Source organism: Tamandua tetradactyla, chromosome X, assembly GCF_023851605.1.
Source record: "Tamandua tetradactyla isolate mTamTet1 chromosome X, mTamTet1.pri, whole genome shotgun sequence".
Lineage (NCBI taxonomy): Eukaryota > Metazoa > Chordata > Mammalia > Pilosa > Myrmecophagidae > Tamandua > Tamandua tetradactyla.
Genome location: NC_135353.1, coordinates 91,462,854 through 91,488,263, shown reverse-complemented (window position 1 = coordinate 91,488,263; position 25,410 = coordinate 91,462,854). Strand labels below are relative to the sequence as shown.

Genomic DNA, 25,410 nt, shown 5'->3' with positions numbered 1-25,410 from the left:
TGAAACAGGGCACCTGGAGAGAAAGCTAGCAGACACCTCCATGTTTGCCATGTGCCTTTCCAGTTAAGAGAGAAACCCTAAATGCCATTAGCCTTCTTGAACCAAGGTATCTTTCCCCAGATTTCTTAGATAGGACATTTCTATATCCTGCTTTAATTTGAATATTTTCATGGCCTTAGAGTTGTAAACTTGCAACTTATTAAATTTCACCTTTTAAAAGCTGTTCTGTTTCTTGTATATTGCAATCCAGCATCTAGCAAACTAGAACATAGACATTGGCCTGTCAGTAGTCAAGATATTTTTTCAGGATGTCTTAGTTTGGACATTTTTCTGACCTTAGAACTGTAAACTCATCATATAATAAATTTCTTTTATAAAAGCCATTCCATTTCTGGTATATTGCATTCTGGCAGCTTTAGCAAACCAATACACTAGATAAATTAAATAATTAAGAAGCTAAAAGTTATAAAATCTGCTCACTGTTTATGAGGGGTATTGGTAGGTGAAGATGTTAAAGGTATCACCTGTGTAGATGGCAGAGTGATAATATGGGTTCATTCAAACTGAGACAATTTTGAGAGGGAAAGGTCATGCTATTATTAATTTCAAGGAGATAACAAAACAGGATTCTGCTAGGCACATCAGAACAGATTATGTGTGCCTGGAGTAAGGATAAGTTAGTACAAACAGCTGAACTAATCAAGGTGTTTGAAATAAGTAATACTAAAGATTTTACTGAAGAAAAGTTATTATGTGAGACCCTTGGATTTTTTCACTAATGTGAATGTCTATGTTTTTACAGTATTTATGCATTAACCTGACCATACTGAAACCATACATAAATACTTATTTATGCCCAAATATGCACTGTTATTTACAATTTTGTTTCCTTTTCCAGTGAAGAAAACTTCTTCACTTGTGCAAAGTTTGAACAAAGAGGAAATTATCTTATATCATATATTTTATGATAAAGTTATTACTATTGGGTTTTCTTCTCATGATAATAGCATTTTATTCTTAGAAGTTGGTGGGATATAACTAATTATTCTTAATTATGTCATTTCTAGGTATTTTTGAACCTAGGTTAATAATCTTTTATTTATAAAGTATCTCCTAATGTTCTACAGAAATTAGTTATTTTAAACGTGTTAGTACTGGGCCTTTGATTTGTTAACATTGAAGTTAGTTTACACTCCTGGTATCCCAGATTTGGTGAAATTAATATTTTGTAAAGAGTTCAAATAAAACAATTTTCTAGTGTGTGTATCCAAATTTGTAATAAAATCAACTTCACATTTTAAAATTCCAGCTATTTGCTTGCTTGTTGAATATATGCCAATTGAGAGTTATAATTTTGAGTATATTTGTGTTTAGGCTTGTGCCATAGGAAAACATTACTTAAAACTTTGACCATCATTAACAATATTAACATATCAATAGAAATTGTATCTTATATACTAAATATCAAAAGATATTCTAAATCAGACACCTGAATAATTAACTGGATCAGTCTACTTAATTGGCATAAAGCAAAGATTCTAATATATAGTGTACTTTAAACACAGATATGTAAGAAAGTGATTTAACATTAATTTGAACAAAGTCCTAGAAAGCCTATGTAAAGATTAATTTGTTGAGTTGCGTTAGGAATATATCAGTCATTTCAAAACTATAGGAGACATTTTTATGCTGGCATACTTTCCATTCATATGTTCTTTGTGTTCTTTTCAATATTTCTTTGCCAATTCTAATATAGAGGTAAAAAAAATAGTTGGAATTTTCACAATACTGAATAGAGTATCTTCTCTTAACAACACTGATGATTTATTGTTTGGTGTCATTGATCTAGTATTCAAGAAACAATAGAAAACTTTACACATAAATTTATGAATTTCTTAAACAGGTGTTTTAATATTGGGAAATAGCTTGCTCATTTAGAATACTGTAGAAAAGCAAATGAAATCAATGAGAATGGAAAGTGTTTTAAACATTTTTGAATGACAGAATTAAAATATTGTTTCCCCTGGTTCATAGGAATAAGACAGTTTTAAAATGTAGTTGTTTTTTTTTAGTAAGTAGGCAGAAAGTTTATTAGATACACATGTTAGAACAGATGTGGGCACTCTCACAAGAAAGGAAAGATGAAGGAAAAGAGACATTAGGCAATGTAGAGCAATTTGCTTTTTAAAATTTTTTATTGCTATATATTATATATTCATATGTTATATAATCATCCAAAGTACACAATCAATGGTTCACAATATCATCATATAGATGTGCATTTATCACCACAATTGAGTTTTCTGTGTGTGAAAAGTAACATATATACAAAAAAGCAATAAATTTCAAAGAATATCATGACAATTAATTGTAGAACAGATTTCAGAGTTTGGTATGCGTTGCAATTCTGGAATTTTGGGTTTTTACTTCTATCTGCTGTAAAATACTGGAGACTAAAAGAAATATCAATATGATTCAGGAATCATACTCATTTGTTAAACACTACCTTCTCTGTATAATTTCACCATCACCTTTGATCTTTCTCCCACATTTTAGGGGTATTTGGGCTATGCCCCTTCTAACTTTTTCATGTTGGAAGGGGCTGTCAATATTATGGAATAAGGGGATGGAACTGGTTGATGTTCTGGAGAGGTTGGCCCCTCTGTATTTCAAGACTTATCTGGTCCAGGGACCCATCTGGAAGCTGTAGGTTTCTGGAAAGCTACCCTAGTGCATGGAACATTTGTAGAATCTTATATAATGCCCTACATGTTCTTTAGGATTTGTAGAAATTGTTTTGATTGTGGTTTGGCAAGCTATGGTAGGTAGAAATGTCTAACTGAAGTTTGCATAAGAGTGACCTCCAGAGTAGCCTCTCAACTCTATTTGAACTCTCTCAGCCACTGACATATTATTTGTTACACTTCTTTTCCCCCTTTTGGTCAGGATGGCATTGTTGATCACACAGTGACAGGACTAGGCTCACCCATGGGAGTCATCTCTCATGCTGCCAGAGAGACTTGTACCCCTGGATGTCATGTCCCACAGAGGGGGGAGGGTAATGATTTCACTTCCAGAGGTAGTATTTAGAGATAAGTCTGAAACTTATCAGGTCACGAAACTCAAGAACATAGGAAAACAAGAACATTAAGAATACAAAATAATTTCCTTGAATATATTTTTCTATCCAAAACATTACCACTTTCCCAATACTCCAAAGATATTCAATAAATCATTTTAAGGCAAAAGGGCACAGATCAGAACCATAGTAAAATTAACCCCCAACAAGTGGAGAACACAAGTCACATCTCTCTCATGGGAACAGTGGTAAAGGCAAAAGAATATCCAAACCACCCAAATCTCAGCCTGCAGTTTTGTCTTATGTGAATGTGAATGGGTGGAGTTTCCATGTTGCTTTACAGAACAATTCCATCTGGTAAGGTCCAGGCATTGGGTGAAGATGAAGAGTGCAACATAAGAAGTCATTTTGCACAATGCCTTGGTCCTCTGACCAATGCACTAGGTTTGAAAGCTGACGTCCAGTTTCAGGCTGGCAGTTCTTCAGCAAGTCTCTTCTCACCCATACTTTAAGTCTTCTGTGCCTATCACACAGGGAAGAGCTCAGGAGGGCTCTCACCATAGCAATACTTTGCTATGGGATCCCTATAGGTATTCTCATGTTACACACTCTGGGGCAAGGTCTGCATTAGGCCAAACACAATTCAAAATGATCTTCCATTGCCATGAAGAGGTTCTGGAATGCCATAGCTGTCCAGATGAGGAAGCATTTCAAGAGAAGTTGCTTGTTGGGTTGCAGGCAGGAGGAGACACAGTACTTGTAGGTGTTGCAGCAGCCGTTGGTCAAGCAGCCATCACAGTAGTATTGCCTTGTGCTAGGCATATTGAAATAACAGCAGCCATTCACTAGAAAATCCTTCCTTTCACAAACATGTCCTAGCTCATCCAAGATTAGGTGCTTCACCTGAATGGAATTATGGGACTGATTGTCTGGTTGACTGCTGTTGCCCAAATTAAACTGTATTTTTCCAGGGAATGGACTGATTATGGTCTTGAATCTGGTGGAGATTCTGATCTCTCACTGCTCTCTCCTCCTGCTTGAAGGTGATGGTAAGGAAGTAGATGAGTAAGAGCCCAAAGTCCAGGGTGAGCACCCACCTCTTCTGCAGAAGCTGTTGCCACACCATGACAACCAGATTCACCATCATGGCATGGAGCAGGGCAGGCCTGCTGTCTGGGCTGCATGGCCCCTACACTCCCAACCCAGACATTTGCGTTTCTCGATCAGCTTTCTTATTCCCATTCCCTTTCCTTGTTCTGGGCTTCCTCTCACACTCCCCTCTCTCCAGGATGGTTCCTGGGGGTAAACAGTGCATTTGTGTAGCTCACTTGGATCCACCCTTCTCCACAGTTGACTCACTCAGGTGGGGGACATTTGGCCCCAGATGGTTTGGCTGCCACCGTGTTTCCCATAAATGGGTAAACTGAGGTAGTTTGTCTGTCCAGGGCATGGGGCCTACTGATCATAATTAACTATCCTTGTTCCAGGGCTCCTTCGTGGGTTTTTTTCCTCTCCCCTCTCTCGTTGTTCTAGCCAGCCTCAAATTCCCCTTCAGAGAGTTCTCACTTCTTAATCCTAAGGGTTGCTGAAGGATGAGGGTCTGTTTTCTGTAACTGCTTCCTGCTTATGAGAGGGTGTAGGCCCTGCCTCATGGGGCATAGAACTTTCTGGATAGGTTATTTAGGCTAAGAGGGGGAGGAGCCCAGAGGGGCAGTTGGAATGGCTGAAATTTTTCACATCAGCATTGGTTTGATGTGAAAGTTTTCTAGTTTGGAAGAAATAAACTGGTGAGAAGTGTAAAAATGCAAGGCCTAACAGGTGAGGCAAGAGGTGTGGAATTTAGTTCATCCCCCAGAGCAGGTAGTAAACAACTTGGGACAGTACAGAGCAACTGTTGGGAGAACATCAGTGACTGGATACACAGGGTCCACCAGTCTGTACCAGGTGGAATGGCTGAAAGCCCACATGTAACTTCAAGTCCCCCAAGCCATGGAGGCCAGTGTCACTCTCCCACAGGTATGGTAGGGCTTACCTTAACTAAGCTCTGAATGCAGAATTAATGATCAAATACTGACTACTGTAAACAATCCCCCACACAGACAAACCTTGAATAAGTGCTAAAGGAAGTGGGCAATTCTACCCCTGCAGAGAGGAGGCAGGGCTTATGGAAAAAGAACCAAACAAAACCGGAGTCTTTTTGAGTTGGACTGCACAAAATACTGGACAAGGGTCTGACACCAAGAAAAGAGGACACATAGAGCTTAAAGATACATAGAGCCATGTAGCAATTCAAGCTCTTGATTGGCAAACATGAGGGGCTGAGGTCTGGCTCTGCAAAGACTTTTTGCTTTTTTAAAAAAAGTTCTTAACAGCTCATTGGATTGAACAGCAAGCACACTCAGGCACTGCCCAAGGCAAGGGAGGAACTAAGGCTTGTCTGAGAAACAAAGTTCACAGTTCGCAATGGATGTAGGTGGCCTAAGGGTACAATGACTGAAGAATGGAAGGGGGCAACTCTGGTATATACATAAAACAGACTATTGAGTGGCAATAAAAAGGAATGAAGTTGTGAGGCATGCAACCAGGTGAACGAACGTTAGGACTGTATGTTGAATGAAATGTCAGAAACAAAAAGCAAACTATTATCATGCCTCACTCACATGGACTAACTATATTAATAAACTTGGTGAATTGGAGTCAAGATCATGGGTTATCAGGTTGGAGCCTGATGAAAAGGGTCTTAGACTGTAAGCTCTTACAGCAGTCACATACATTCAGGAGTGATAACTGATATTTCTAAATTCTGAGATTCTGAACTGCTTGCATATAACCTGGTCATTTCCAGAAACTTCAGGTGTCGATATGACACCTGAGTCTCAGAATTAGAGCTCAGAAGCTATGAACATCAGCGGTATCCCATATAGGGACTGTCTAAAAAGGTGAAAAAGGGATCAGACTTTGACTAGAGATATGAATGAAGCTGATCTGAATTGGGCTAGGGTAGATTAGAACACAGGGTAAAGGATAATATCATCCATATTTTGGAGCTTCAACTTCTGTGTGAGACCAAAGGGAGAGGTGTTTAATTGGTGCAAAATTTATATTTTGGGGGGCACATTACCTAATTTAACTCATATGGTTAGTGTAGTTGAACACCATGGTCATATAGAATCATTAGGGCCTGCGATTTCATTGGTTTGTCCAGATTAGTGTGATGCCCTGATATGTCCCAGAGTAATTTGGGCAGTGAATAAAGAAGTATTTGCACAGTTTCCTTGAGGGACTATGGAGGAAGGAGGAAATATTCAACTTCCCCACTTGGAGAAATTCTGATATTCTCACAAGCAATAAGGACAAGCAGTTCAATGAACCGAGTCCTTGATCTTGGTGTCCACCCCTATGAAACTTATTCCAGGTAAGGACAGGCTAAGCCTACTTAAAATTTTGCTTGAGAGTCACCCTCAAATCACCTCTTTTGTTGCTCAGCTGTGGCCTCTCTCTAATCCATCTCAGCAGGTGAAATTGCTGTCTTCCTTTGTAAGTCTGATGTAACTACTAGGGGTGTTAATTTCTCTGGCAATGTGGGGCAGATCTCCCACAGTGAGCCCAGACCTGGCACCATGGGATTGAGAAAGCTTTCTTGACCAAAGGAGAGAACAGAGAAATGAGACTAAAGAATCAGCAGCTGGGATATTTCAAACTAGGTTGATAGTTTATCCTTGATGTTTTTCTTATGCATTATACAGATATCCCTTTTTAGTTTATGGTGAATTTGAGTGGCTGGAGGGAAGTATGTGAAACTGTTGAGCTGTATTCCAGTAGCATTGATTTTTGAAGATGATTGGATAATGATGCTGTTTTTGTAATGTGACTGAATGTTTGTGAAAACCTTGTGTCTGATGCTCCTTTTATCCAGGGTATGGACAGATGAACAAAAAATATGGATAAAAATAAACATAGGGGGGATAAGGAGTAAAATAAACTGGGTAGATTGAAACAATAGTGGTCAATGACAGGGAGGGGTATGGGGTATCAGAGGTATCAGTTTTTAATCTTTTCTTTTTATTTCTTTTCCTGGAATTTTGCAAATGTTCTAAAAATGATCATGGTGATGAATAAACAAATACATGATAATATTGTGAGCCATTGATTGTACACCATGTATGGACTGTATGTGCGTGGAGTTTTCAATAAAAATATTAAAAAATAAATGTCAACAAGTGGGGAGTATGGGGTAGGGATATGGATTCTATGTAGAAGAAACAGAAATGTCTCTATATAGATTATGGTGGTTAAGACATGTCTACTTACTTAGCTTGGATTGTTTCATGTGTGAATAAAATTGTTAAAAAATGAACAGAGAGAAACCCATACTAGAGAAAATGTGGAGAAAGAGATTACCTATTCCTTGTTGGTAGGGAAGCTGAGAGATGCATCTCCTCTGGCAGGCAGTGTGGTGGTTCCACTGGAGACTAGGAGTGGGGTTGCCGTATTTTCTTGTAGCCTCATTGCTAGGTACACAACTGGTGGAAGTGAGAATGGAGACATGAATGGACATTTGTACACTGGTGTTTATGGCAGCAGTGTTTGTGATGCAGAATGGATTAAGGTTACTTAAGGGTACAAGGACTGAGGAACGGAAGGGGGAATTGTGGTGTTTACTACAATGGACTGCTGCAAGAAGGAATGAAGTTGTGACACATGGAACTAGGTAAATGAACCTTAAAGACAATATGCTGAATAAAATGTCAGATACAAAAAGACAAATATTATTATGCCACATTCATATGGATTAACTATAATTTACAAACCCAGACAATTGAAGTTGAGAGCATGGGTTATCAGGTTGGAGCATATTGTAAAGTTTCCTAGATTATAAGCTCTTACAGCTATCACATATATTTAGGAGTTGTAACTCATATTTCTTAATTCTGAGATACTGAGCTATTTGTATATAACCTGGTAGTTTCCTGAACCTTCAGGCATTTATATGACAACTATGACTTAGCGTGGGAGTACTGAAGCTATGAAAGTCAGGATTACCCCATTCAGTAACTGCTAAAAAAGTTGAAAAAATGAGCAAACTTCATCTAGACTTATGAATGAAGCTGATCTAGATAAGGCTAAAGTAAATCAGAATACTGGATAAAGGATGATATCATCCATATTTTCAAATTTCAACCTCTGTACGAGACCTAAGGCAGAGATGTTTATTCAGTACAAAATTTGTATTTTGGGTAGCACATTATCTAATTTAACTTGTATGATCGGTTTACTTGAACACCATAATTACTTGGAATCTTGACTAGGGCATGAGATCTTATAGGTTAGTGTGATGGCCCAATATATCTCAGAGTAACTTTGGCAGAAAATAAAAAAAAGTATTTGTAAAGTCCCTTAGGGGATTGGGGAGAAATGAGTAAATATTCATCTTTTCCATTGGGGGAATTCCTGATAGTCTCACAGGCAGTAGGGACAATTCAATAGTCTGAGCCCTTGATCTTTGCATTTGCCACTATGATGCTTATTCTTGCAAAGGAGAAGCTAAGCTTCCTGATAACTATGCCTAACAGTCACCCCTAGAGAACCTCTTTTGTTGCTCAGATGTGACCTCTCTCTAAGCCAACTTGGAAGGTGAAGCCACTGCTGTCCCCTGTAAGTGAGACATGACTCCCAAGAGTGTCAATCTCCCTGGCAATGTGGGACCTGACTCCTGTGGATGAGCCAGAACCTGGCATCATGAGAATGAGAAAGCCTTCATGACCAAAATGGGGAAAAGAGAAATGGGACAACATAAAATCTCAGTGGCTGAGAGATTTTAAACAGAGTTGAGAGTTAATCCTGGAGGTTAATGTTGTACATTATATAGATATCCCTTTTGGTTTATGGTGTATTGGAGTGGTAAAGGGAAGTATCTGAAGCTGTTGAACTATGTTGTAGTAGCTTAATTCTTGAAGAAGACTGTATAGCTATATAGTTTTTACAATGCAACTGGGTGGTTGTGAAAATCTTCTGTCTGATTCTCCTTTTATCCATGTTATGGATAGATGAGTAGAAATATAAGGATAAAAACAAATAAATAATATGAGAGATAAAGGGTAAAAATTGGGTAGATTGAAATGAGAGGGAAGGGTAAATTGTATTGAATGCATGATATTCTTTTTATTTCTATTTCTGGAGCGATGCAAATGTTCTAAAAATGATCTCATTGAAGAATACACAACTGTGTCATGATATCGTGAGGCATTGATTGTATAATTTGGTTGGACAGTGTGTGGATGTTTGTCAATAAAAGTCTTTGAAAAAAATGCAAAAAGTGATCAGAAGCAACAGTTGGATAGACGTGAGTGGGTGTAGGAGATGTATTAGCCTAGAGAGACTGGGGAAGCAGCGAGAAAATGACCATCTTTTAGTTCTAAATGTGAATTCTAGCTGGATGGCTCATTTCTGCTTAACTGAGGAATAAGAGGGTATATTTGCTGAGTTAAACAGTGCAGGAATGAATTGTAGAAGGGGCTTGATTGATAGGGCTGTGTCTCTAGCTTCTGTGTCTGCCCAGTCATTCCCTTGAGAGACATTAGTATTATTTTTTTGATGGCCAGGTCTATGAATAACCAGTACTTTTTTTGTTGTTGGTAAGAGGTTGGCATTTAAGAGATTGCATATTTTTGGCAGTGTTTAATTGGGGTTCTGCGTTTTGTGAAAAAGGTTTGTTCTTTTTACACTGCATGAACATGCAGGATTATGAAACATATTTGGTGTTGGTATAGAAATCTAGCCTCTTTTGTTTTGTTTTTGATTTCAGGTGAGGGCAATTAATTTTGCTTTTTGAGCTAAAGTCCCCAGGGGCAGGACTTTGGCTTCACTTTAGTTTAACTGACTATGGCATACTTTCCTTCTTTTTTGCTGTGGTTGTTAATGAAGCTACTTTTAGCAATAAAAATATTTGACAAATTACAGCAGAATTTTGTCCTGTTTTCCCTTTACATACTTACTAAGGTTAACTTAATTATAAACTAGAATAAAGTTTGTATATATGCCTTGTTTCTCTTTTAAATTCCTTTTTGTTGAAGATGAAGTTCTGTCTCATAGTTCACCTGAGATACTTTTAGAGAAGCTTTAAAGTCTTGTAACCAACAAGAAAATTTGGTTGTTTAACATTATATAGATTAATATTAGGATATGACATAGACAATGAGAACATTATTGAATTTTTAGGAATTTTATATAATTTAAGAATATATGACAAATTTTAGGTTACAGAAGGAAAGAAAATTTTTAACTTTTGTAATATTTAATATGTTAAATCTATTTTTCAAAATATTTTATCATAAAATATAACATACATACAAAGAAAAGAGAAAAATGAATAGTTTTCAAAGTACACTTCAGCAGGTAGTTATGAAACAGATTTCAGAATTTGTTATGGGTTACCATTCCATTATTTCAGATTTTACCTTCTCACTGCTCCAAAACACTGGAGGCTAAAAGTAATATCAATAGAGTGACTCAGCAGTCATATTCATTTGTTAAATAATATTTTTGCTGTTTTTAAAATTTTTTTATTGTATAGTATAACATATATACAAAGCAAAGAAATAAAAAAGCAATAGTTTTCAAAGCAATCTTCAAAAAGTTGTTACAGGATAGATTCCAGAGTTTGTCATGGGCTGCCTTCCCTCCTGCTGCTCTTGAATTTAGGAGGCTAATGGGCTTAAATACTTTTATATCATCGCAATAAACTTTTTTCCTTTTTTTTGTGAACAATAACAAATATACAAAAAAGCTATAAATTTCTAAGCACAGCACCACAATTAGTTGTAGAACATATTTCAGACTTTGACATGGGTTACAATTTCACAACTTAAGGTTTTTATTTCTAGCTGTTCTAAAATACTGGAGACTAAAAGAGATATCAATTTAATGATTCAGCATCATATTCATTTGTTAAGTCCTATCTTCTATGTATAATTCCATCATCATCTTTGATCTTTCCCTATTTCTCATTGGGGTTGTTTGGGCTGTGGCAATTTTAAATTTTTGATATTGGAAGTGTCTGTCACTAATATGGGGTAGGGAGTTGGAACTATCTGATGTTCTGGAGAGGCCGGGCTAGGTTTCAGGACTTATCTGGACCAGGAACCCATCCGGAGATTGTAGGTTTCTGGAAAGTTACTCTAGTGCCTGGAACCTGTGTGGAATCTTATAAATTTCCCTAGATGTTCTTTAGGATTGGCTGGAATGGTCCTGGTTGCGGGTTGGCAGGTTATGATAGGTAGCAAGGTCTAACTGAAGCTTGTGTGTAAGAACAACCTCCAGAGTAGCCTCTCGACCCTATTTGAACTCTCTCTGCCACTGATACTTTATTACACTTCTTTTCCTCCATTTGATCAGGATGGAATTGTCGATCCCTTGGTGCCAGATCTGGATTCATCCCTGGGGGTCCTCTCTATGTTAAATCTATTTTATTATTGCCTCACATTTACAAGGTGACAGAACAATTCTTTTGTAATTGTTTTTCCTTTAAGAGTGAAAAGACTTTTCTGAAATACAGGATAAGGCCAATGTAAACATTAGCAAGGATATTATTCTGATATATAAAATTTTTATTTCTTAGAATTATCAGATGATTAAGAAAAACATTTTATAATTTTTTATTAAGAGCAGACTAGCAATTTACATTATTTTAACAGAGAAACAATTAACTATTAGCTTTGTATTAATACACAGTTTTACACAAGAACTTTCTTAAAAGGTTATTATAAATAGGGTTATTAAATTTTGGTTAGTACTGACCATAGTAGAGAGAATTTATATTTATACTAGGAATATGTTAGTATATAAAATTAACACCTCACGAGACTGTGCTCTGAGGCTTGGAGGCCAGTGAGTCCTTATAGTTATGGGGACTATTTTGGAGCAGCAATAAATGAGCAGGAAAGTCCTTGCAGGAAAATGGCAGTTCAGGGCAGAGTGGTTTCAGTGTTAATTAAGAAATTAATAAGCATATATCTCATGTTGCATGTCACCTGGGGCTCCTCTAAGTTGGTCAGAGCCATATACGGACTTGGGCACCCTCAGTGTTTTTCATTTCTGTGAGCAAGGCTCTGTTGGCCGTGCACTCCCCTTCAGGAGATAGTGCACTTCCCAGGCTCAAAGCCCATGTTGATGGCACTTGGGGAAAGACCCCAGTGGGTCTTGATGTTGAGGGTTATTCTGAGGTCTTTGGCACCCTCTTTGCCAGTGGCCTTATGATTTGTCGTTTAAGCGAGGCTCTTGATGCTTGGAGCCATCATTTTGCTGATCTTAATAAAAAAGGGTGCCCTTGACACTGACTGCAATAAAATGAGCTTGTTCCTTGGTCTTTTGCTAACCTCGCTTTGTAATCTCCCCCTCCTTGGACTTGCCTTAATTGCCAAAAATGGAAAAGACAGTTTCCAATAAGTCATTAGTGGGAGTTTACAGGCCCATGGAGAGCTTTTGTAGCTTTCTCCAAATGTTAGGGGCAGATTAGTTGATGAAATGGATATCTAGCAAAATTTGACTTTCCTGGAAATCTAAGCTTACATTAGTAATCCTCTGGGCTTCCATGAGCCTGAAAGAGGCCTGAGTTTTTCTTTTTCTCCTGAGTGATCTCTCTTAGTTTAGTAAAATTAACTGCATTTGTGGTACATTTTTCATGCCTTTTAATAAACAGTTATTTTTCCTTTAAGGCAATTGAGATATGGGCATAATATAGGCTACATTCTCTATGAGGTCCTTGTATTGATAGAGATCTATGAATATTTGGGTATATGGATTTTTGACTACTTTCCCTGTATTTTACAGGCTGAAGGATGGTATTGTAATTGGAAGTAACATTAGAGAGCTATGCTTTCCCATCTTTTAGTTTTTATTGATAGTTGGCATTTCAAGTTTTCTCTGAAATAGGAAAAAAGGAGGAGTCTTATTAGTACCAGTGTGACCATGTAGCATCCCAACATGTTTCAGAGCTGTGTATTTTCCTCTCCAATTGCCCAATCATTTGGGCACACAGGGATTAAAAACTCACTGTTCTGCCAGGGACAGCTAGCTAGTGGGTCTTTGCCAGGGGTACTGGGGAGCCAACCATCGTGTGAGGGATCAGCTGGAGCACAGATTGCCAGAGGGAGAAATATGTTTATTTGTGGGTGTTAGAAAAGAAAGGCTAGTTGAAGCAATAAAAGCAGGTTAAGTGACATTGTTTTGAAGGATGATATGACAGGCATTATCTTCTGCCCATGGAAAGCAATGCATTTTTCTGTACAGTTTAGTATAGGAAGGCTGAGAAGGGGTAAAAGGTTAGAAACATGAAGTCCAGGGAAAAAAAATTATAAAAATCTGGATTAAGCTGAATGCACTGCATACTGAATATGGATGCCAGATTTAAAAACAAACGAGCAGAAACAAGATGTCCTATTAAATTTGAATTTCAAGTAAACAGTGATTCTTTTTTAGTGTACATATGTCCCATGCAACATTTGTGACATATTTACAATTAAATTTATTTGTGATTTACCTAAAATACAAATTTAATGATAGCCTGTATTTTTTCTGCTAACTCTCATTTTAAGGAAATGAAAAAAAGAGTCTATAAAATTGACAGTCTATCATTTTCTCTGAAGGTAGCAACATCACCTCCTAAACTGTAGAAATATATGCAGTTCAAATTAACTTGCATCAAAATACCCTGTTCAAATGGAATGCAATTAATTCTGATATCGATTTAGCAATGCCACTTTCTTTGAAAACTTCCATGGATTTTTTATTCATAGAAATACATTTTTCCCATTCTTCCTTTATGTTTATTTCTCTCTCTCTCTCTGTCTCTCTGTTTAATTGCAAGCATAACATTTATTGTGAATAGATTTTAGGGAAAGCATAATGGTGCCCCAACAGTTGACAATATTCTTAAGAACAGAAAAGTAGTGTGTGTCTATGGGTTGAAATCCATTTTCACTTTGAGTGTTTTTAGGAGGAAAATACTCCTACATTTCCAGGCCTGATGAAAAACTCAGAAATGATCATTCTTGGTTGAATAAATCTGTAATCATATACTACTCAAGTTTTTCTTCCAATTGTATGTGGCTTGAGACTTACCTTTATTCCAGAGTCAATTAACTAGCAAGAACTTTTGAGGCCATGAAAGGAACTAGTCTTATTGATCATTCACTGGGTATCATGTACCATGATATCTGTTTTGCATCTGCCTTCACCGAATCTGACTTCATATTTGTGAGGTAGATATTATTAGCCTCATTTTAAAAAATAAAGAAACCACATCTCAGAGAGCTAAGGTAAACTTCTTCAAGGTAGCTTGGCATAGTAAAATAGTAGAATTGGATTTTGAGACTGGGTAATTATTAGGCATTCACTTATGTTTTCTGGTTAATCTATTGCCCTGATTTTCTAAGGGGAGTGATATTGCCCCTTAGAGCACATTTGGTAATGTCTGAAAACATTCTTGATAGCTACTAATGTGGGATGTGGGGGAGGGTGTTCTGATGACATCTATTAGATAGAAGCCAGAGATGCTGCTAAAATCCCTACAGTACACAAAACAGTTCCACAACAAAGAATTACCAGCTCCTAAATGTGGATGATGCAGAAACTGAGAATCCCTGTTGTAGAGTGCAGAACTGTACCAGATGCTATAGTGAAGCACATTTATGGTAAACTTTAAAAAGTCCCTTCCAACTATCTAGTTTATCCCAATGTAAAACAGATAAGTTAGTGAATTCACCATCACTCTACATATTCAAATGCAGGCTGGATGAATACCAGTGAGGCCTGTTGTTGGGGGAGGGTTCCCATTGGATGATAGGTTGGAATACATGAGCTCTAAGCTCCTTTCCAACACTACTATTCTCATTTTTTCATGTTAGGCCACCTGAACTAAAATAATTTAAAATGAGTAAAAAAGAACATTAACCATTCCATTATTCACATCAAACATGTAGATTATCAATATTTTGATAATGCTCTGTACCAAATGTACCACAATAATAGAATTTTATCCTCTGTTTAGCTTGAGTTGCAAAGTCTAGCTTATTGTCTATTTAAGTCTGTATAATATGAGTTTTCATATCTATGGCATTTTATATTGCGTCCCTTATAAAATGTATTCAGTGTTCATGTCTATGGCATTTTATATTGAGTCTTTATAAAATGTATTCAGTAAAATCATTTAAACTTAAAAAAAAGTCAGCAGGCAATCCTGGGATGTTCTTCCCTGGGAGATGTTTAGATTTATGTTCCCAAGGTGGGGGCCCTTGCCCCGCATGAGAGAAGTCTAAGACAATGATTCAGGGAGCACATTTGTCCTCTAGGTTTCCTTTCTCCTGAGGGCTGAAAATGAGAGCATAATTAAGAATAGAAGCTTTATATTTGGCTGAAATGGGTTTTAATGGAATTTAAACAAGGACTTTGAAGGGGGGGCTACTAAAAGAGGACTATTCAAAATATTTGCCTCCTTTCATGAAGAGTCATGAGGAAGAAGTTCTTGACAGTTTTCCTGGGCATAACATAATTTGAAAGAGCCCTTCATGGGCTTGTCTTGAGAAAAGGCCATAAAAACTGTATGTAAGGAAGTTTATCCCACTTTCCCATCTTCTGACAAAAGAGATGTAATTGTAAGATAGGGTAATAGTTGACTGTCCTATTTGTGGGCCAACATTGACCATTCTCCAGATGATATTACAACTAAGCAGTATTGCAGGAGTATATGTTTTATTTTAGCTTTGCAGCAGGAAGATCATCCCAATTTAATAGCAGGCAGCTCAATGGACTGTCAGCCTGAATACTGGAGGCACCACCCATTTTATTTAATGGTTAAGAAATGCAAATTGACTTACTTCCAATATGCCTGGGGTTTTTAAAGCTTTTTTATTGTATAATTTAATATATGCACAAAAGAAAGAAAGGAAAAAGCAATAGTTTTCAAAAGCACTCTTCAACAAGTAGTTACAGGACAGATCCCAGAGTTTGTCATAGGCTACCAGACCATCTAGCAGTTCCAGAATATAGGAGACTAGAAGTAATACATATTTTCTTAGCATTACAATAACTTTTTTCTTGTTTGTGAAAAATACTATACATAAAAAAAACTTCTGTTCTCAAAGAGTAAGTGTGGTTCTAAAATATAGACAATGTCTTCCTTCCCATTGTATTTTGAATTACCTTAATCCTGATCTGATTGGCTTTATTCTTATCTCTAAATACCAGATTATAGATATCTAAAACATCCTATCAAAATCCAGAAATAATATTATCACTCTGGACTCAATGTGTCTAGGTCCCTGTTTTCTTATAAGCATTTTCTAAAGGAGATCATGCAGTAACTGTTCTTGCATTTCTGGCTTAATTTGCCTCACCAAATGTCCCACAGGTTCATTCACATCACTGCATGCCTCACAACTTCATTCTTTTTTGTAGCAGCACAATATTTGATAATGTGGATCTGCCTCAATTCACCAATGTACTCCTCAGTCAGTGCATCTTTCTGCCACTTGCATTCATTGGGCATCAAGTATAAAACCCAAAGTCCACAGTTCATCAACACTCTTGAATTTAGGTAATTCAATTGTTCCTGAGAGAAAGATAACCAATAAACACACCCTCACCAAATAAGAACTCTATACCTCCCCTTAACTCTTGTCATCACCCCATTATTTACCCCTGCTCTTGCTGTGGTACTGCTGATGTTTTCTTATTAAATATAGCCCATAGCATGCAATAGCAGTTTTCCTCCTGTACTGTGGACTTAAACACTCTTTGTAGATGAATAATATCTTTGGAGTAGTTCTTGCAAGAACTTATTTATATTTCTAGTGTTAATCAATGGGACACATAAGTCTATACAACCCCTTTCAATCATGTTCACCTTCACTATGGTAATGTTACTTATACAACCACCCTCACATCTATCTATTCCCTTACATTTGAGTTCAAACTCATTAGCTAACCATTAACCCATCTCTAGTTTCTATGTATCTCTAAGTCCTCTATATTCTGTATTATAAGCCTTTGATTTTACCTTCACTGTGGTCATAAAAGTGGAATCATACAGTTTCTATCCTCTTGTATCTGACTTATTTAACTCAGTATTATGTCTTCAGGTGCCATCCATCTTGTCCTGTGCTTCATGACATAATTTTGTCTTACTGCTGCATAACATTCCATCATATGTATATGCCACATTTTGTTAACCCATTTGTCTGTTAATGAGCATTTGGATTGTTTACATCTTTTGGCAATTGTGAATAATGCTGCAATGAACATCAGTATGCAGGGAATCCCCTGATACTGTGTCAAACCTTAGGCATACCAAAATCAATAGGTCATGCCCTCAATTATGAGGCTTACTCTTGTGAAACTTCTGTAGGTAGGAGAGAGGCTTAGACTACCTGTAGGCATGCCTAAGCATTACTGTTGGAAGACCTCTGTTGTTGCTCAGATGTGGCCTCAGTCTCTCTAAGCCCAACTCTGCAAGTGAAATCATTGCCTTCCAGGGGTGAAAGTCTTCCTGGTGACATGAGAGATGATTCCCAGGGATGAATCTAGAACTGGCACCATGTGATCAACAACTACATCCTGACCAAAAGGAAGAAAAGAAATGTAATTAATAAAGTATCAGTGGCAGAGACAGTTCAAATAGAGTCAAAAGACTACTCTGGAGGTTGCTGCTATGCAAGTTTCAGGTAGACCTTGCTACCTATCATAACCCATCAACCCCCAACCAGGACCATTGCAGCCAATCCCAAAGAACACCAAGGGCAATATATAAGATTCCACAAGTGTTCCAGACACTAGAATAATTTTCCAGAAACCTACAACCTCCAGATGGGTCCTTGGTTCAGATGAGTCATGAAACCTAGCCCAGCCTCCCCAGAGCATCAGATCATTCCCTCTCCCTACTCCATATTAGTGACAAACACTTTTAATGTCAAAAATTTAGAATTGCCATAGCCCAAACAATCCCAAAGAGGGGTATGGAAAAATTAAAGATGATGGTGGAATTATACATAGAAGATAGGACTTAACAAATGAATATGAATGCTGAATCATTAAATTGATTTCTCTTTTAGTCTCCAGTATTTTAGAGCAGCTAGAAGTAAAAAATAATTTCAAAAAACTGAAATTGTAATCCATGTCAAAGTCCAAAATATGTTTTACAACTGATTGTGCTGTGCTTTGAAATTTATAGCTTTTTTGTAAATATGTTATTGTTCACAAAAAAAGAAGGAAAAAAAGCCGACCGTGATGATAAAAAATATTTGAGCCCTCTAGCTTCCTGTATTCTGGAGCAGCTAGAAGGAAAACTAAGAAAAATCATATGGTAGCCCATGACAAATTCTGGGATCTATCCTGTAACCACTTTTTGAAGAGTGCTTTGAAAACTGTTGCTTTATTATTTCTTTGCTTTGTATATATATTATACAATACAATAAAAAAGTTTTTAAAAAAGCACATGAAGAGGTAGAATGCTCACCTTCCACGTGGGAGACCCAGGTTCGATATCCAGACCATGCACCCACCCCCCCAAAAAAAGCACATGAAAAGATGTTCATTTTCATAGGCTATAAAGGAAATGCAGATCAAGACCACAATGAGATACCGCCTCACACCTATAAGAATGGCTGCTATTAAATAAACAGGAAACTATAAATGTTGGAGAAGATGTGGAGAAACTGGGACACTTATCCACTCTTGGTGGGAATGTATAATGGTGCATCCACTATGAAAGACTGTTTGGTGGTTCCATAGGAAACTAAATATTGAGTAGTTCTATGACCCAGCAATAGAACTACTTGGTATATACCCAGAAGAGCTGAAAGCAATGACACAAACAGAAATTTGCATGCTGATGGTCATGGTAGCATTATTCGCAATCACCAAAAGATGAAAACAAACCAAATGTCCATCAACAGGCAAGTGGGGCAACAAAATGCGATATATACATACAATGGAATATTATGCAGCAGTAAGACGAAATGACGTCATGAAGTACATGACAAGATAAATGAGCCTTGAAGATACAATGCTGAGTAAAATAATCCAGACACAAAATGATAGGCACTTTATGATTTCACTTTTATGACCAGCATGAAGATATAATCAGAGGCTTATAATACAGAATATAGGAGACTTAGAAATACATAGAAGCTAGAGATGAGTGAACAGTTAGCTAATGAGGTTGAAGTCCAATGTAAGGGAATAGATAGAAGTGAACGGGGTTCTCTGGTTGGTCTATAACAAAAATATTAACATTTTGAAGATAATAGGATGGAAAGGGGTTGTATAGACACACATGTCCCACTGATTAACACTAGAAATGTGAATTAGCACTTGCAAAATTTTTTTCAAAGATATCATTCATGTACAAACAGTGTTTAGGTCCAGGGTACAGGGAAAAAACACCTACTGCATGCTATGGGCTATGTTCAAAAGGAAAAAAGCAACACTACAACACCAACAGCAGAGGTAAATAATGGGGAGAGGGACAAGAGTTAAGAGAAGATTTAGATTTAAATTTGGTGAGGGTGTATTTACTGGTTTTCCTTCTCTTGGGAACAATGAAATTATCTAAAATTGAGACTGTTGATGGACTGCGGACTTTGGGCACTATACATGAAGACTGATGAAAGCAGGTGGTTGAAGGCTGCACTGACTGAGAAATAGACTGGCAAATGATGGCATATACTTATGAAAGAAGGTTGCAGAGCTACAAAAAGGAACAAAGTCATAAGGCACACAACAATATGAATGAACATGTGGAACATTGGAAAGATTTTAGTTTTGAGTCTGTAAAGAATGGACTTATTTATTTAAGATAATCTTGTGTATTAGTTAGGGTTCTCTAGAGAAACAATAAACAGGAAACACTCGCAAATATAAAATTCCTAAAAGTATCTCACATAACCATGGGAATGCAGAGTGCAAAATTCACAGGACAGGCTGTGAAACTGATGATTCCAATGGAGAGTCTGGACAAACTCCACAGGAGAGGCTCACTGGCTGAAGCAGGAAGAGAGCCTGTCTCTTTTGAATCCTCCTTGAAAGGCTTCCAGTGATTAGATTAAGCATCACTCATTGCAGAAGACATTCCCCTTAGCTGATTACAAATGGAATCAGCTGTGGATGCAGCTGACATGCTCATGATTTAATTCTATGAAATGTCTCATCACAACAGGCCAGCACTTGCCCAACCAGAAAAACAGGTACCACCACTTGGCCAAGTTGACACATGAACTACTATTACAGCTAAAATTAAAGATGTTGCAGTGAAAATTGTTCTGCATAAAGGTGAGAATGTGATGAGATAATATATTAAATTCCTTAGTTGTCCCTCTCAGATGTATTTCTGTTTCTTGTGTAACTAACTTTCTATTTGTGTCTGTCTGCCTGTTCATTGTATTTTCTCATACCTCTGAATGGTAATCGCAAATTAATGAGGAAAAATCTTAAAGCACACTATTTGAACTGCTTAGAAGTAACTAGGTACTTTATATAATTAAATAAATTGGTACTTCTGCAGTGAAAAGATCAAAAGCTAAAAACCCTCTGAAAGGCAAGATTCAGAAATCTTAGTTTTGCAATTACTGTAAACAAACATGGACTTACACAGAAACTGCCCCTGGAATTTCCCTAAGGCAGCAAAAAACTGCTAAAGGGCTGCCTCTGGAAAAAGCAAAGACCTTTACCTATGGCCCTGGTCATAGCTTTTAGTAAAATAAATCTTATAATTAGAAATAGTTAAAGAACAGCATAGGAACTCCCCAAAGTTCATGGCTCTCACCTAAAACTTTCAAAGTGCTACAAGCCTGATTTATTTCTGTCCACCCTATCCCTGCCCCCCAAGGCCTAACCACGTCAAGCAGTTGAGTAATTATGTACAGTCTGGATAAATAAAAATTATAGGTGGAGTGGATATGGAAGGTGATAGAAAGTTTAATGGAATAGATTTTGTTTGTTATAGTCATTGTTGACTATAAGCGCTGAATGAATGTAGAGAGTTGTAAAGAAGGAGTTTATAAAGTGAATTCAGTCTGTCATAGTCAGTGCTGACCAAAATTTAATGTCTGTTCATCATATATTTCAAAAAATGAAGCTTTTTTGTCAACTGGGTATTCACAGTAAACCAAATTTTAGTTTTTCTTCCTGTTAAAATGATATGGATTTTTAGCCTTTTCTTAATGTAAGATGGCTTTAAAAGTTTTTCCTTAATCACCTGAATACTCTGTCTAGAAAACAAAGATCTTACATGAGAATAACATCCCTGTTAATAGCCTTGGTCTTCCCATCTTTTATTTCAGAAGATATGACTTCTCACTGCTCAAGGACAAACTGTTACAAATAATTGATTGTTTCACCTTCCATAAGTAATGTGCTAAAATAGTTTAGCCTATTGCATAGGGGGTGTTTGAGATGTGCTGCAGTGGTTAAAAGAGATTTTTTAATCTTGTTACTGGTTAAATTTGTATAGGTAAAACAATGTTATTCATATATTTAGAAATTGCACAAAATTCTTGAAAATCTGACAATGTTCTCACTATCCGTGTTATATCCCGATATGAATCTATATAATGATCAGCAATGGTGTGGTGTTGTTAGTATTATTCTTAAAACACTACAGATCATATAAACAACCAAATTATCAGTTGCACTGCTTTGCTATAATATTTCTCTAAAATTATATGTGATCAGTTACACGTCAGAGTTCCATCTGTAACAAGGAAAAACTTCAAAAGAAAGGCAAGACAAACATACGTATATATATATATATCTGTTAATTAACATAACTGGCAAGAATATAAAAGTGAAACAGAACTAAAGCTCTGCTATGGTTTGTTAATAAAAAATAACTGCCTAATGTTTTTATTTGTAAAAGTAGCTTCATACAAAAATGTTTATAAAAATTAAAGCTCAGATTGTAAGCTTTAACTGTTATCTTTAAATTCTAAAATGCTTTACTCTTTGTATAGCCTAGTAGTTCCCTGGAACTTTAAGTGTCTGTATTACCTGAAACTCAAATCTACTTCCCCAGCTCTAAAAGTCCACATGGTTCCATACAGCAAGTGTTAAAAAAAACTGAAAAATATCACACTCTGAGTAAAGATTTGATGAAACTGATCTGGTTAAAGCTAAGGTAAACCAATAAACAAGGTAAAAAATAATATTATCTGTATTTTAAAGCTTTAACTTTAATGTGAGATAAAAAGAAAAATGTTTACTTTATTCAAAATTTAAGTTTTCCATAGCACACTATCTAATTTAGTTAGTCTAATTAGCTAATTTAAACAACTGAATTCAGCCTTATTTGATATAGAATCTGGAATAAGGAAGAAAATCCTAATATTCTGTACAAATTAATGTAATGCAATGATGAATTTCAGAATATTTTACACAGAAAATGGAAGAAAATGTTTGCAAATTCCTTTGAGGGACTGGGAAAAATAGAGCTATTAAACTACTCCACCTGGGGATTTCCTGACATTTTCTTAAGCAAGAGGGGTTCATAATTCAATAACCCAGCACCTCAATTTTCAGGCTTGCCCTTGTGAACCTTATTTCTGTAATAGCAAAAGAAGCCAACCTATAATTAGTGCCTGAGTCATCTCCAGAAAATCTATGCTATTACTCAAATGTGTTCTCACTCTAAGTCAAACTCAGATCTTTCCCCCTATATGGGACATAATTTCCAGGCATGTAAGCTTGACCCTGGCATCAAGAAACATAACTGGCCCTACATTATGGGGCATAACTGGCCCTGGCATTATGAGAGAAGTTCCATAGATGAACCTGGCCCTGGCATCATGTATTAGCTGACCAAAATTGAAAAGAAACAGAGTTTCAATGACTAAGAGAGTTCAAACAGAGTTGACAGGATGTTCTGGAGGTTATTTTTATGCAAGTTTCAACCAGATTGCAAACTGCCACAATATGACAACCCCCAACCAGTACTCTTCCTGGAAACCCTGAAAGATATCCTGTGCACTATAAAATTTTGTTTATTGAGTTAGTGTTTCCAAGAGTTGAAATCTCCAGATTGTTCCAATGCCAGAGAAGCTCTGAAACAGAAATAGCAGACTTTCCAAAAACAATAATCAGTTTCATCATATCATCCCTTTGCCCCTTAGTAACAATGCCCCTTTTCAACTTTGAGTCATTGCCCTGATATCCTTCAAATTGAGAGATTACCAAAGGAGAGGGAGGAATTGTAACTGAGAAATCAAGATTTAAGAGATGATTTTGATTACTAAATCATTACATAAATATTCCTTCTTGCTTTCTGGTATATGGGAGTAGACAAAAGGAAATTCCTGATTTCTGTAAATTGTAATCCAGCTGCCTTGATCTCTGGTAATGATTCTGCCCTTGTGATTGTAAAAACTTTATGACTAACCTTCATTTGTACCCAGTTATACATTTTTTCATCTTTAGAGTATTGTAGTCACTAAAGACAGTCCCTAATGTTAATTAATGAAAGGTCTTGGGTCAGCTCAGAACTAATCCACACCAAGTCCAAAGTAATCTTGTTAACCAACACTTGATCTAACCAAAATGGGCCCACCTGACATCTGCAGCAACTTAGAATTTCATGTACAAGTCACCTATACCTCATTCTGCCATTTTCTTACACACATTCTGCAACTAAGCCTGCAATCAATCTATGCAAGCTCAATAACTAGATCACCTCTAATTACATCACCTGGGGCCACTGTGATCATTATCCTAAACTCTGCCCACGTTTTCTCCTAATCAAACTGTCAGAATTACTGCAGTTCAGGGAAACAGATTTGGGCTGACAGGCCATCTGCTCTCCTACAATGTGTCTGATAATAAATTATTTCACTCTTTGAAACCCTTGTGTCAGGAATTGGTTATTGAGCAGGTTGGGCAAAAGAATCCATGGTCTTTTTCCGGTAATGCTATTTCCATCTCTTGGAAATCATGAATAAATGGCATTGTTTCTAGTAGTGAAAAAGTGGTAATCTACCTACATGTCCACTAGTTAATACATTATGATAGATACCTCTGATGTAATACTATATATCTATTAAAATGATTGTTTAGATGCTTTTTTATTGACATGGAAGAATATTCATAATAATTATGACTGAGAGATATGAACTGTAATTATAAAACCCTATGCATTTATGTGTTAAATTTGGTTAAAATATTTATGCATTCATTTATTGAGCTATATTCATAGAGCTATATGAATAGGAAAAAAACATCTGGAAAGCTGTAGAACAAATGCCAGCAATGGAAATATTGGAAATATTGTAGAAGGGGCAGTTTCTAAATTTGTGTTTGTGCTTGGCATGGCTAACAGAGGTCACATCAAATGGGGTTGAGGAGGAAAAAGATGTTCATTTATGCAGGCATGAGGACTGGGGAGATATCTCAAATCAGCCTCCCCAAAGTAATTGTTAATTGGCTTTTATAACAATGAGAGACAAAGGGAGATAATAATCCTCTTAACAGAGATCTGGGGAATTTCAGTAGTTTATCTTAATTATTTCTTATCCCACAGGATTTATATCCTGTGACACCTGAGAAAGGTGCCTCCCAGTCTTGGGAGATAGATGAACAGCTTTATTCACATCTGATAGTTTCAGACCATACATGATAGCTTACTCACATCTGGGTGCAGACATTCCATTTACATACTGCTCAATTATGAGATGAAGAGGTCCCATTAAAAACCTCCTTCCAGTTTTCAAGTTACAATCAAAGGTGTTTTTCTTAAAAGTTGTTTTAAAGGAGACATTCTAAAATTAATTACAATTTCTAGCTTGCTTACAGTTTTAAGATTATTTTTTAAAATTGCCCTTACAATTTCCCCCTTAAAATTATATTTATTTCTATACTTGGCAATTTGGCCATCTTTCTTTCTAAATAGTTCCTGCTGGATTGGGCATTATCAGTGAAATTTCTGACTTAAAACTTACAGACACTGTTGATTTCCTTTGGGGGAGCATGGATTGCTCTTGTTAGGAGTTCTGGAAGATGAAGAATGTTTCATAGATGTTTGAGTTATAATTTAAGTACATAGAGACAAAAGGCATTTAACTAGAACAAGAATAGATAAAACAATCAGGAAGATTGCATGCACAGTTTGAAGAGTCCATAACCATTATCTTATTCTTGAAAATAGTCAACTGAATAGAAACTAAAATTATTATCAAAAATAGTCATAGTCAGAATTTGATCATTTAGGTGATATAAGAGAGAAAAGATGTTAACAGATCCATCAGGAATAAAGGTATCACATTTTATTTGGGCAATGACATATCTCCCCCCTTGTG

The 25,410-nt window shown here is 36.6% G+C and overlaps 1 pseudogene; it reads right to left on the bottom strand.

The window, feature by feature from the left end:
• Nucleotides 1-3,605: 3,605 nt before the first annotated feature.
• Nucleotides 3,606-4,223, bottom strand: LOC143671931 (SREBP regulating gene protein pseudogene; annotated as a pseudogene).
• Between the last annotated feature and the right edge of the window lie 21,187 nt (nucleotides 4,224-25,410).